The sequence below is a fragment of the Littorina saxatilis genome, unplaced genomic scaffold (genome assembly GCF_037325665.1).
Source record: "Littorina saxatilis isolate snail1 unplaced genomic scaffold, US_GU_Lsax_2.0 SUPER_12_unloc_1, whole genome shotgun sequence".
Taxonomy (NCBI): domain Eukaryota; kingdom Metazoa; phylum Mollusca; class Gastropoda; order Littorinimorpha; family Littorinidae; genus Littorina; species Littorina saxatilis.
Window position 1 is genome coordinate 134,042 of NW_027125699.1, and position 14,981 is coordinate 149,022.

General features: G+C 42.1%; 1 protein-coding gene and 1 long non-coding RNA gene across 4 annotated transcripts in view; one reads left to right on the forward strand and one right to left on the reverse strand.

Annotated features, from left to right (window-relative positions):
* Nucleotides 1-305: 305 nt before the first annotated feature.
* Nucleotides 306-6,552, reverse strand: LOC138954150 (uncharacterized). 3 transcript variants are annotated; one of them, XR_011451729.1, is made up of 7 exons: nt 6,351-6,552; nt 5,832-6,007; nt 5,379-5,552; nt 4,548-4,754; nt 3,628-3,736; nt 2,449-2,558; nt 306-2,040 (listed from the first exon to the last, which is right to left on the reverse strand). It is a non-coding gene; the product is annotated as an uncharacterized lncRNA (long non-coding RNA). The 3 variants fall into 3 exon arrangements; XR_011451727.1 differs by having other exon boundaries at nt 4,548-4,662; nt 6,351-6,541; XR_011451728.1 differs by having other exon boundaries at nt 4,548-4,662; nt 6,453-6,533.
* Nucleotides 6,553-14,706: 8,154 nt separating this feature from the next.
* Nucleotides 14,707-14,981, forward strand: part of LOC138954154 (uncharacterized) — a 41,633-nt gene continuing 41,358 nt past the window's right edge. The window contains exon 1 of the mRNA XM_070326056.1: nt 14,707-14,969. The gene's annotated coding sequence lies outside the window, so the exon portion shown is untranslated. The remainder of the gene's footprint in view (nt 14,970-14,981) is intronic.

Genomic DNA, 14,981 nt, shown 5'->3' on the forward strand with positions numbered 1-14,981 from the left:
ATACATGAATCGCGAGACAAGCGACAAGAGAAGAGATTTTTGGAAAAAATACAGGTGAATGAGCAAGAAGGCAGAAAAAAGAAAAGAATTCATGAAGAAAAAGAGAGCATGACAGGAAAGAGGAACCAAAAATCTACCTAACAGCAAACTAGAAAGCTCCTGCGGCTCCAAAAACAGGAGGGGCCTTTAATTTCATAACCGCAGTGCCCCACTGCGGGAGTTGTGTGAATTGAATGTGTGTGTGCACGTTCAGGCCAGTGGCTGCAGTCAATCTGTCACATTTGGTAGGAAAGTAAAGGTTCATCACATGTTTTAAATTTTATTATTCATTTTTCGGCAGAGCATTAATAGTCAAACTTATGTAAGAACATTTTAAAATATTCACTAACATGTAAAAGACACAATTAAATAATAATTTTAGAAAAGGTGTCCATCTTGCACAGTGAGTAACCAAGCTGTTGATTTTTGGTAAATGTCCCAATGCAGAAACAGTTTTAATGCAATTTTTTATCACCCTGTTTATAACCAGAACAAGTAACAATAAAATGTACAAAACAGATTTATTATAGCACTCTTCTTTGTGGGAATTCATCTTTAGCACAACACATATTTTCTCAAAATTATCTCCCCTACAGCCAAGTTAAATTTCTATGATTAGCTTTGAAAGTGACCATGCCTACATCAGTACATGAAAACTCTGTGAACAATCAAAGGAGACAATGATTGTCCCTATTATTGACCGGAACTCTACCCCAATCTGAACTTGAATAATGCAAACTATCAAGCTGAATTGATGTCATCTAACCCTGTATGTGTGACCTTACACAGATAAAGTTATTTAGTTACTTTCTTTCTTTATTTGGTGTTTAACGTTGTTTTCCACCATTCAAGGTTATATCGCGACGGGGAAAGGGGGGAGATGGGATAGAGCCACTTGTCAATTGTTTCTTGTTCACAAAAGCACTAATCAAAAATTTGCTCCAGGGGCTTGCAATAGTACAATATATTACCTTACTGGGAGAATGCAAGTTTCCAGTAACATTACTTACATACTGCTTGACTAAAATCTTTACAAAAATTGACTATATTCTACACAAGAAACACTTAACAAGGGTAAAAGGAGAAACAGAGTCCGTTAGTCGCCTCTTACGACAATGCTGGGGAGCATCGGGTAAATTCTTCCCCCTAACCCGCGGGGGGTTATTGAGTTACAACGATCTTGCTTCAAACACATTCAAAATAATACCATTTCTCTGTTATTATTATTATTTTCTGTGAACTTAAAAGTTTATGAGGGTCAATTTGACATGGGTCACATCTAGAGGTCATCCAACTTCAATAGCCTGTACAGTATAACAAATCTAGCTTTCAAAACATTTCAGAAAAATAAGAACACATGCTTTCGCAACACATCCTTGATATTTGTCAAAAATGTGGTTTTGAAAAAAATGCCAAATGTGGTCATGTTTGAAATTGATCAAACCATAGCAGTATGTTAGTTTTGTAAAGTCTACCTTGAAAACCATCCAAGAAAACAACAATGTTCAATTTTGTCTACCCATTGTAAGTCAGCCTAATTATACTCCCCATCAGTGACATTCTCCTGACCCGGTGAGTCAAAACTCACTAAATGTCCAATGGAGAGTTTTCAGCACGTAACCAGAAAGTATACAGTGTGGCGTATGTCCCTTTTTTTCCAAACAGGGTTATATATGTGGCAATAATCACATGAAATGTTCTCTGTCCTCCACATCTGTTTGATTTGTGATTGGTGTCCAGATTATTTGCTACAGGCATCTGATTAAGTTTATTGTAGCTGCTGTCCGGTTCCCTTAGCCAGTGACATCTGCTTTCCTGTAACTTGTATTCATGTTCGCCGATGGCACCCGCTGAATAGTTTTGGTTGTTCTCCAATGGCATCTAGCTAGCTGCTTTGACGTCTGTAAGTGGTATCAAGGTCCTTCACCATGCAGTCATCTGCTGGAAGTGAACAGGAGGCTCTCTTGCTTATGACACCCACACCAGAGCATGGAATGAAACCTGCAATGACACAGCAGTATGACTATGAGAAAGCATGCAGACTGAAGCAAAGAGGGCCAAACTTTAAGAGAATGATAATGAAAGCTAACTTAAAGTGCCGTGGCTTTTAGTGCATATATATCTAACTTTTAAAACTTGTGTCTGTCTGTGTGTGTATTATGATGACTAAAGGCTCCGAAACAGCTGCACCGACTGAGACGGTGGTGGGGTTTGAAACGTGCTGGTGCGTGTATGTTTGTGCTTGCGTGTGTGCAGGCATGAATGTCTTTGTCAGTATATCTGTGTGTGTGTGTGTGTGTGTGTGTGTGTGTGTGTGTGTGTGTGTGTGTGTGTGTGTGTGTGTGTGTGTGTGTGTGTGTGTGTGTGTGACAATTTATGAATACAATAAATGTATACATCTATACACACCCAAGAAGATAAGGCGCTCAGCAGGTCTGCACTCATGTTGATCCATTATGTCGGAAACAGGCAGAACTGGATCCTCCACCCAACAGTCACTGCTGCAGTGCTGCTCTCAGCTATAAGCAAGAGAAAGCAGCTTGAGTGTTTCATCGCATATAATTCCAGTGTTTGCATACTCCATAGCGATTAGCTGAAACTATTTAGCTAAAACTATTATCAGTGGAATACTAAAGGGGTGGCATATGTCATCCAAAATGTAAGGCAATTTAAAGTGTGATTGACGGGACAGAAGCGTTTCAATGATACAAATTGAGAACACTACATAGCCTACTGTGTGTTACTGGGTTTACACAAGTAAAAGTGAATACTTTTTCTTCTTCTTCTTCGTTCATGGGCTTAGACTCCCACGTTCACTCATGTGGATTTTTACGTGTATGGCCATTCAGCCAGCATACGCCAATTTCGGGGGAGGCATGCTGGGTATTTTCGTGTTTCTATAACCCACCGAACTCTGACATGGTTTACAGGATCTTTTCCGTGCGCACTTGGTCTTGTGCTTGCGTGTACACATGAAGGGGGTTAAGTCACTAGCAGGTCTGCACATAAGTTGACCTGAGAGATCGGAAAAATCTCCACTCCTAACCCACCAGGCGGCAGCGACCGGGATTCAAACTCACGACCTCCCGATTATGAGGCCGACGTCTTACCACCACGCCACTGCGCCCATCGTGAATATTTCAATATTTGAAAAGCAATAAGTGTAAATCTGGTGCCACACAGCAAGCCATGAAGTATTCTGTTTTCAATTCCTACGTACCGGAGAGATAACCCATGTAGTAACTAAACCATACACCCACATGTGGGAATATCATTGAGGTCATGGCAAGCTAGTCTGGCAGGGACCTTATATATTCCACTGCTCATGATTACAAAGTCACAGATGCAAAGTCATTCTCGGAACACTTTTGGGCTTGCCATTTTCTCACGAATGTTTTGAGAATGAAGTTTGTCTCGGAGATTTTGCATAAGCAGTGGAAAATGACATCCCTGTCAGACATGTTGTTTGAACCAACCTCATTTACATGATAGACACGCCTGTGAAGAGATGGTTCATTTATCACATCATGACACATGGGTGGTATCTCTCAGGTAGGCAAAACAATATATCTAAATGCACCAATTTACCTCAAGCACTCAGCAGGTCTGCACATATGTTGATCCATTAGGTCAAAAAACCACCAGAACTTGATATGTTGTCCAAAAGTCACAGATACAGTGGAACCCCCCAAGGATCCTGAAAAAATAATTAAAAATGAAGAGCCAACACTTGTACAAATTATCTGTCTTTAGCACATACACAAATAAATCTGCTTGCACTATGCTGGCTTTAGGCATGTGTAATAAAATGATTTTGGGGGAGCTTCTCTATTTAACTGGGAACTTTTGTTGTTGTCAAAAGCAATTTATGCCTCAAACATTCTCCCACTCAAGACTGAACTATGCATTCAGTATGTGTTGATATCTGACTTAAACTCATAAAACTAACAAAGGCTAATTTGTAAAAAGACACTGATTTGAAAAGAAAATTTAAATTCAATTACATATTATCATGTATTATATAATCTGTTCTGGGGCTTTTTTCCAGGTCTTTTAAAAAAGGATGTTCACAAACAATAACGAACACATTTTTCAATTCAATGAATGTTTGCAGCACTGTCAGCCGGACAGAAATGACAGTATGTTGACAAAGCCGTGATAAAAACATAACCTGCAGTCCTACCTTAGCGCAAAGAAGTATGAATGGTCTCTGTGTACTCTACAATCTCTGACTGTGGCCCTATGTAAAGGTCGAAAAGAGCTGGCTGTGCTAGGCCATTAAGAAAAATTTCAGTTAATTCAGATTTGTACAAGGAGAGCATAAAAGCATATATTCACAGCATGTATGTCTTGTTATTGCTATAGGTCTATATATATATCTATGCCACAATGACACAGCAAATACGTACATTCATACAGACATATTCATTTACTCATATAATTTAAATTATATAGCACCACAGGAATATGTTAATATCAAAATCTAATATGAAATTTCTTACACACACCCATGAAGTTCAAGCCCTCAGCAGTTCTGCACACATGTTGATCCAGGAGGTCCAAACACACCCTGCACTTGTTGTCCAACAGTCACTGCTCCAGTGAAACCCTCCATTTAGGACCCTGAAAGATATAACAAGTTCCATAAAGTGATACAAAACTCTTTGTTGTTGTCCTTATCTGCTGAAGGAGCACCTCCTGTCGCTTCACAGCATCTGTAACACAAGAGCTCGGACTGAGTATCCAGCCAGAAATTTCATGACTGTATTTTTATAATGATGATCAACAAAACTTTTTAGGGGCTTTTAAAATGATATGACAAATATAAAGTCAGATGCACTTCACCCATTGTTATACTTAAACATAGAACTAAGGCTTGCTCATACAGTAGAACTCCCCTTGTTAGACCTCAAAATATCTGAGAAAAATAGGCCTTAAAAAGGACCCCTGGGTGTCTTAAAAAGGCCGTTGATTGATGATTCACAAAGGTTATTCACAGAAAATATGAAAAAAGCAAGGTCCTAAAAGGGAGTGTGTCTTTAAGTGTGTGTGTGTGTCTGTGCATCGCAATTAAGGGCTAAACAAAAACAAACACACACCCAAGAAAAGCAAAATTTGTTTGAAAATTTGATCCAAGACAGTGAATCAAACAAGAAATGTCCATCACTGATTCAGACATATTTGAATGTATGTGTGTGTGTTGCAAACATTACACAACAGTGGATCATAAATACCAAATTCAGCTATGCTAGTACCGTATTGCAAATTACATTAAATTTGAAATGTCAGAAAAAACAGGGTTTTTAAATTTTATAATTTGTTGTTAATAATTAACTTACTGGTTAAAGAGTACAACTTTTCACAATTTCAGCACAGAGAATGGAATCCTTGGTGTCTGCTTCCTTTTCTATCTGAATGACTCATTGGTACAGCCATCTGTCATCACCCTGCCGACTGTTTTTTGACATGGAGTCCAGAAGCTCCCCCACCAACTCAGGCAGTTTTGTTTTTCACTAAAAGTAAAAGAATAAAGGTCAAATAGATTTGCACAAAGGAATAAAAAGAGGTTTTCTAGTAATCCAAATAAAGCATGCAGAAATAAAAACACAAAAAGTAACATCAAACAGTTTTGCCTCTTGTGCCCCCAAGACACTGGAATAATTACAGGCCACCAGATAGGCCGTCCATCACTGAAAGTGAACAGAAAAACTTGATGTTTGAATATGTGTGTGTGTGTGTGTGTGTTATACAAGTGGTACAGGTAATTTAAAAGAGTTTAAAATGTCACTTACTTGTTGTCCCTGTCAGTGTAAACTTTCAGCACAAAGAAGAATGGAAACATTGGTGTTTTTGTCGGTTCCGTTCCAATTGAATGACTTGGTACAGCCATGCCATCAAGTTGATCAACCAGCTCACTGTTCCTGTTACCAGTTCAACCTCTTTTCCACATTGCTGACAGATTTTTAATCTGAAAAAGTCATGTAGGCCTATACATGTTTTCAAAATGGGAATTTATAAGTTGTAAACAGTTAACGAAATAGTCCGCTTCTGTCACGTACTCCCCACGAACACCACCATGTGGGGCAGCCAGATCCAGATAGAATCAACAAACAAGTAAAACTCAAAGTAAAAACATCAAACTCAAACTCAAAGAGAAAAACAACAACCAGACGGCCCAATGGTCACTGTAATTGTATCAGATTCAGATTCTCACAATGGTATAAACTTTGCAAATCTCAAAAATAGTCGGATACTAGTGACAGTGATAGTGAAAAAGAGTTGTGGCAGCTGTAAAGAATAATTATACGTACTCCTCACTCGATAGTCGATGACTTGGCAGTTACTTTGCAAATCACTCGATAACTCCTGAGCGAATCTGGATACGATTACGTGGAAAACTCTTGAAGGCTTACTTCTCAGTCCAGATCCGTCTTCTGCTCTCTGAATTACGGTTAAACTCTCTTGGTGGGTTCCTTTCGTGATGTTGTAGACCGCTTTTGGCCCCTGGTGCAAACTCTTTCTTCTGAGTTCGTTCGTTGAAAATCAGTTATTAGTGCTCTCCCTTGATTTACTTCGGAGTGGTCTCCTCTTCGACTTTTAAGGGACATAACTCTCGCATGCGAACCCTTTGATCGTATCGAAAGTAGCCGGCTCAGTTTGTTTTTGTTTTTGTTTGGTCTTGTGTTTGATGACTTTGCTAGTCCAATATTTTATGTATATATACTCAACCTTCGTTTTGCGTTTTTGTTGCAGCTGAGTGCATTTACAGTTCAAAAATCCTCCTATGGTTGTAAAACAAACCCAAAACTACATAAAATAAACAATAATAAAAACTGTTTTAAATAAGTGAGGTACATGTTTAGGCTAGGAGGGGGGGGGGGGGTGCGCAACCCCCATAACCCCCCCCCCCCCACCCCCGGTAGTCCGGGCCTGCAAGGACAGGTTGGAAGATTAGGCTAAGCCTAAAACCTTTATCCTGACGTAATAAAGTTAATTATGAGCTAGCTCTCTCTCTCTCTCTCTCTCTCTCTCTCTCTCTCTCTCTCTCTCTCTCTCTCTCTCTCTCTCTCTCTCTCTCTCTCTCTCTCTCTCTCTCTCTGTGTTAAGCATTCGATGTGTACATATTCCATAACTTTTTTTTTTAAATCTCATATTGTGTGTGTGTGTGTGTGTGTGTGTGTGTGTGTGTGTGTGTGTGTGTGTGTGTGTGTGTGTGTGTGTGTGTGTGTGTGTGAATGTCCGTGTATATGTGATTAGAATAGGGGTGCCTCTCTGCATGGGTGAAAAAAACACTTGTTTGTAATGCTTGTATGCCACAACCCTCTCTCTGTCTCTGTCTCTCTCTGTCTCTGTGTCTCTCTGTCTCTGTCTCTCTCTCTCTCTCTCTCTCAAATTATTTAAAATGAAACAATATTGTACACACAGCAAAATTCAGTCAACTTCAGGTCAAACCAAGAACTTTGCACTTGATCCTACATGAAGAATTATTTTGGCAAATGTTAAATTTAACATAAAAAAGGTATTGTTTCAAAATTTCACTGCAGACCATTTTACTAAGCGTTTCGGGCGGGCGGGAAATAGCTCAGTCGGTAGCGGCGCTGTCTTCAAAACCAGTTGTCGCAATCGGCGTGGGTTCGATCCCCACGTTCGGCGAGGGATTTATTTCCCAGAGTCAACATCGTGCAGACTCTCCTCGGTGGCCGCATGCGCACGATAAAGAACCCAAGTTCACAGCGAAAGTCTCAGGGCTCGGAAACATGAATACACGCATGCAGGAAACAAAATGTGTGGGTATCGCCGTATACTGTATGGCAGCTCGCTTTCCCCATGGAGAAAGCAGCCCGAATTTCCATGAGGGCAACCTCACAGGACTATATAAAATCTTATCCTTAAACTTTTAAAGCAATTGTTAAATTCTCTTTTGAAAACTTTTTTTGTGAGAAGCGTTCCCAGGTAACGTTAATGAAATATTAATTTCACATTTGATGCTAACTGTTTACAAAAAACTAACTATACTTATGTAAATCTGACGTTACAAAAGTCCTTTCTCCTAAGTGAATATGTGCGTACCCACGTGTTTGTGTACGGTGTGCACGTGCAAGCGTGTGTGTGACTGTGTGTGTGTGTGTGTGTGTGTGTGTGTGTGTGTGTGTGTGTGTGTTTGTGTGTGTGTGTGTGTGTGTGGTGTGTGTGTGTGTGAGCACAAAGTATTCCTACGTGTATTTTGCAAATGCACAGTTAACAAGTTTGAAAATATCTCATGTCATCTCCAACAAACGGCTTAATTCACACACACGCACGCACTAAAAACATAATAAATCTTATATACATGTACGACTACCTTGTAAAAACACACACAACACGTTTACATGCACAACTGGTGATATAAAACACAATTTTAAAAACAATGTTTTTTAATCAACTTAATTTCAACAACAAAATTGTTATGCTTAGCTGATAAGTTATATTAATAAAACAATAAAAATAAAAACACAAAATGCATGTATACTATTACTACTATACTGTACCGCAGTACTATGTACTGTAGTACTATATAGTAAAAAGTACCATAGTACAAAGTACCACAGTGTACCATAGTACAAAGTACTTCGTACTATAGTACTACTGTAGTACAGGGTACATTCACAAAAAAGTACCATAGTACAAAGTACTAGGTACTATAGTACTACTGTAGTACATGGTACATTCAATAAAAAGTACCATAGTACAAAGTACTAGGTACTATAGTACTACTGTAGTACATGGTAAATTCACTAAAAAGTACCATAGTACAAAGTACAAAGTACTCTACTGTACCACAAAGTACTATAGTACAGGGTACATTTACTACACAGTACTATAGTACAAAGTACCATGTACTACAGTATGTACTATAGTACATGGTACATTTACTATAGTTTACTATAGTACAGGGTACATTTACTATAGTTTACTATAGTATACTATAGTACATCGTGTGGTACTTTTTCAGCTGGGTGTGTTCAATTGGAAATCTACCATCACCTTATCTGTCTTTTGCACTGCATACACTAAGCAATAGGTACCTGCCATGTGGTCACTTTTTCCACTGCTGTCCTCAGTCTTATACTTTTCATCAAGACTTGTCACCATGCCGAGTGGATCTAAATTCGGAAGTCGCCATGTGGCTGAGGCATACTATCTGACATACTCTCAGCGTCGTTCTTGTTGTAGCTTATCCTCCTTTCTGAAACAAAAGGCAAAATGCGATTAGTTGTGATGACTACAACCTACACAAATATAAACAGTGTTTTGATACTGAATGGTCGGGTTATACAAGCCACTTTACCTATGCAGCATGGGAACACTACAATATGCGAAACATGTCAACTGACTGCAGCAGCCTGGTTCTTAAAATAATTCTGACGGTCAACACAGTCAACGCACTATTCACAGTCCATTTGTTTGGACGACTGTCGTTGTCTCAAAACTCGCATTCTACCTGCTGTCCAAAAGAAGCTAATCTTACGTTGTGCTGCATTGAAAGAAAATGCCAACAAGGACGAGGAAGCTGTTGCAATGTAAGTTTACCAAACGTTAGCGAATCATGATATTACGTAAACAGCAAACAGTACAATCAAAGAATGAAACGCGTTACAGATCTATAGATCTAGCATTCAAAAACTGTCTTTCAAATTTAAGGAAGTTGTTGCAAGGTACCAAAGTTTACAGACAGAACCTTGACAGAGCATGTTTTGAAACTGGGGCAAAATCGTAATAATGTTGACTTTGAGAACAGATTCATTCCGTTTCCTTATACAGCCGCACTCGCCTAAACGAAACACGCTTAAAGGCATATGTACGCGCTCCCGTGTTTACAAAGTGTAGTTTGCCCATAATCGATGTCAAACGCACCATAAGACCATGTAATGACGATATGTCGCCATGCGCGGACCATATACATGCATTACAGTCAACGCTACCTCTGTTGACAAATCTATAAATAGGACGATCCAGATCAAAATGAAAATTAACATATCTCAACATTGAAGGGGTCCTAGACCACAATATTTTGCAGGGAACTTAATTTAGCATGTCTCCAGCTGTTGGTAAAGCAATTAGCGTGTATAGTCATCGAGTACATATGGCTTTAAGCAAAAAACTCGGATATCAAAAACCAAAACCAATTCCCCGCCAGACCCCCCTCTTTGTAAGACTATTTCTAATTCGGATAAGCCAAACTCTGTAAAAAAAAAAAATAGCTAACTCAAACACGGACATCTCAAACGTGATTTCGACAGATAAGCCAAACTCTAAACACTGTCGGAGAGACTTTTTTTTATTTTTCCTTGAAAAACACGTCAGGAAGATTAACATATTTCGTCACGGCTATAATTATCCTACGGAAACTAACACGTCACCTGTTTTTGAGTATGCGGGGAAACTGATGACGTGTGCCACATTGACCAATAAATACACGTGTCACGTGATGCGACGTTGAAATCCTTGCGGCTGCCAGCATGTTCCAAACAACTGTTGCAGTGTTCAAAAACAAGTGGCTCTCATACAAACCTCTTTTTCCAATCGAAGGAAGAGATCTTTGTGAAGAGCACATCTACCTGAGGAATGTATGTGCTCATTTTGAGCGAGTGGTGAAGATCAAACCACAATAAACATGCAGCAAAACAAAACATTTCCCTACCATCTATGTTTACGGAGATTTGATCTTGATTTATGACCACAGAGAAAAATTGTCTATTTTGTTTCTTTTTTTTTCTTTTATGGAGAGGGTTTCATTAAACATTACTTGGAATCCTTTTAACAAAAGCGTAGTTGCTTGTGGAATCTTTGGTTTTGTTTCTGAGATGTGTCACTGTTTTCCCCATTTATTTTTACAGTTGGCTTTGAGGTATTAATAAAGCTCCACTGAAGAAAGCACTTGTAGCTTGTCACTGTTTAGATGTTATTCATTTAAACACACACACACACACACACACGCACACACACACACACACACACACACGCACATACACACACACACACACCACGCACAGAGAGAGACTGAGAGAGAGAGAGAGAGAGAGAGAGAGAGAGGGAGGGAGAGAGAGAGAGAGAGAGAGAGAGAGAGAGAGAGAGAGAGAAACATTTTAAGTGATGTTAAAACTTATCCTGAAAAAAACCTCGCTTAAGCCGAACTGCAGGGTAATTTCTCGGGAAAGGGTTGGCTTATCCGAACTCGGATATGCACAAACTCGGAAAAGCGAAACGATTTTCCATTCCCCGGGCGAGTTCGCCATAAGCGTGTTTGACTGTATCTGCATGTTCAAATAAACGGTGGACAGTTTTAAACGGGCAGAGTAAACTTGAGACTCAACTGCAAGTTTTGAAATTCACATAAGTCGAACCAAGAACAAAGACATCCAAACATGACAGGCACTTTAGATCAACTCATTTCAATAGAGGTGACTGCCTAGCACCGTGTTTGATATCCGTGTCTGCTGAAATAAACAGAAATTAAGCAAAGCGGATTATCAGTAAGCTTAGGTGACACGTTGTAAGAGTGGGAGACACTATATATGTCTGTACTTACCGGGGACACGACTACCAGATCGACACTGCGCTTTCGACAGCTCTTCCTCGCGCAGACACTGCATGGAAACACGCTGTGCAGATCAAACTGTAGGAAATCTCCGTCTCTTCTTTTTCTATTTTTCTGGAGCTAAGAAACCGAACAATGTGAAATCGTCTTCCCCGAATCGGCGAATGCAGACGGGTGAGAACTGAAAAGTGAATCTATACCACAATCCTTCACGCGACCTGACCTGATCTTGACCCCTGACCTGGTCTACATACCACACACGACACAAACCAATCGCCTGCTTTTACCCGAACCCCCCCCCCCCCCCCCCCCCCCCCCCCACGGCACCACCCGCTGTCTTTGGATATACGCTTTAACTACACACATGCTGACGAAATGTTGATCATTGCTTCAATACTCTGAAGATGTTGCTTGGATAATAACCAGGTGAAATTAGTATTTCGGTGTTCAGTCAAATGTTAAAGTTTCTATCAAATGCACACGCACGCACAGACAGACAAAGTTTACCATCGCATTTACGTGAGCCAAAAAGGGAAACTGGATCACACGGGTTCATGATGGCTCAGGGGTAAGATAAACTACGCAAAAAATTCTTTGAAAATTGCTCGCTCTTTACGGAGGGCACCTGAGATGTTCTCAAGCGGAGAGTGTTTAAATAAAAGGGTGTTTGTACTGTGTGTAAAAGCCTGACAGTATCTGTGATGGTTTACGGGAGGCGCACTGTGCCTTTAAGGCCGTACACCTAGTAATGTAAACAGGGAGGTTGTGAATGTTCCTTGTTGAAACTGGATTGGACCAGCAAGAAAAGGTGCAACACCGCTGATAAGGTAGAGTATCCCCCCCCCACCCTCCCGTCCCCTGTCCCCCTCCACGACCACCCTCGCCCTGACAACTAAACGGGAGCCGATCATAACCCGGATGTGCATTAGTTTAAGAGAAGCGAGGACTGGGGTGAACACACGTAGCCATGCTGAAAGACACATTCCTCCCCGTGTCAGCCACCTTGCATGGTAATCAACACCACACACAGGCCTCCCCGTGTCAGCCACCTTGCATGGTAATCAACATGACACACACAGGCCTCCCCGTGTCAGCCACCTTGCATGGTAATCAACATGACACACACAGGCCTCCCCGTGTCAGCCACCTTGCATGGTAATCACCATGACACACACAGGCCTCCCCGTGTCAGCCACCTTGCATGGTAATCACCATGACACACACAGGCCTCCCCGTGTCAGGCACCTTGCATGGTAATCAACATGACACACACAGGCCTCCCCGTGTCAGCCAGCTTGGTAATCAACATGACACACACAGGCCTCCCCGTGTCAGCCACCTTGCATGGTAATCACCATGACACACACAGGCCTCCCCGTGTCAGCCACCTTGCATGGTAATCACCATGACACACACAGGCCTCCCCGTGTCAGCCAGCTTGGTAATCACCATGACACACACAGGCCTCCCCGTGTCAGCCACCTTGCATGGTAATCAACATGACACACACATGCCTCCCCGTGTCAGCCACCTTGCATGGTAATCACCATGACACACACAGGCCTCCCCGTGTCAGCCACCTTGCATGGTAATCACCATGACACACACAGGCCTCCCCGTGTCAGCCACCTTGCATGGTAATCACCATGACACACACAGGCCTCCCCGTGTCAGCCACCTTGCATAGTAATCAACATGACACACACAGGCCTCCCCGTGTCAGGCACCTTGCATGGTAATCAACATGACACACACAGGCCTCCCCGTGTCAGCCAGCTTGGTAATCAACATGACACACACAGGCCTCCCCGTGTCAGCCACCTTGCATGGTAATCAACATGACACACACAGGCCTCCCCGTGTCAGCCACCTTGCATGGTAATCAACATGACACACACAGGCCTCCCCGTGTCAGCCACCTTGCATGGTAATCACCATGACACACACAGGCCTCCCCGTGTCAGCCAGCTTGGTAATCACCATGACACACACAGGCCTTCCCGTGTCAGCCACCTTGCATGGTAATCAACATGACACACACAGGCCTTCCCGTGTCAGCCACCTTGCATGGTAATCACCATGACACACACAGGCCTCCCCGTGTCAGCCACCTTGCATGGTAATCAACATGACACACACAGGCCTCCCCGTGTCAGCCACCTTGCATCGTAATCAACATGACACACACAGGCCTCCCCGTGTCAGCCAGCTTGCATGGTAATCAACATGACACACACAGGCCTCCCCGTGTCAGCCACCTTGCATGGTAATCACCATGAAACACACAGGCCTTCCCGTGTCAGCCAGCTTGCATGGTAATCAACATGACACACACAGGCCTCCCCGTGTCAGCCACCTTGCATGGTAATCAACATGACACACACAGGCCTTCCCTGCACACAGAACACGACCCTTGTTCTTGCTACCACGGCTAACATAAACAGCTTGGCTGCTTCATTTACATGCCAGGCTTTTCCTGCAGTAAGAATATGACCCTTGTTCTTGCTACCACGGCTAACATAAACAGCTTGGCCGCTTCAAAAAAAAACACGGACTACACAGAGAGGGGCTGATCAGTGGTGATGTACAACACGGACTACACAGAGAGGGACTGATCAGTGGTGATCTACAACACGGACTACACAGAGAGAGGCTGATCAGGGGTGATCTACAACACGGACTACACAGAGAGGGGCTGATCAGTGGTGATCTACAACACGGACTACACAGAGAGGGGCTGATCAGTGGTGATCTACAACACGGACTACACAGAGAGGGGCTGATCAGTGGTGATCTACAACACGGACTACAAAGAGAGGGGCTGATCAGTGGTGATCTACAACACGGACTACACAGAGAGGACTGTAGCTTTCAGCCTGTCTCTTGTGGCCACCTCTGTGTTCGCTGCAGTCCTCAAAACACAGCAGGGACTGATAAGGCGTGATATATAGACATGCACTGTAATCAATGTACTCACATACCGTATATATTAGGACATTATGCAATGTGTGACAGTTTGTCAGTATTGAACGGACGATAGACGGCGCGCAGATATATCTGATTCAGGCTGAAACATATTCCGACTCCAGTTCTCCAGCGGGGAAACTCACAAGTCTAAAGAAAAGCGTAGCTCGCCTTTGAGCAACACACACACATCAGCGGTGAGAATAGGCAGCATCTGATTTGAGGAACAACAGACTGCAACGCTCTTTTGGTGTTACACAGAATTGAAGGGACCGACACCTAACGCAACACGTGAACCGCAGTCATACGAGGAGCGCACGTTGTGAAAGAAAACAGCCCGAGCAGCGTTACAGGGAGCCTGGTGCAGTTGTCATCGTGACTGAAAGAGGTAAGCTGATCT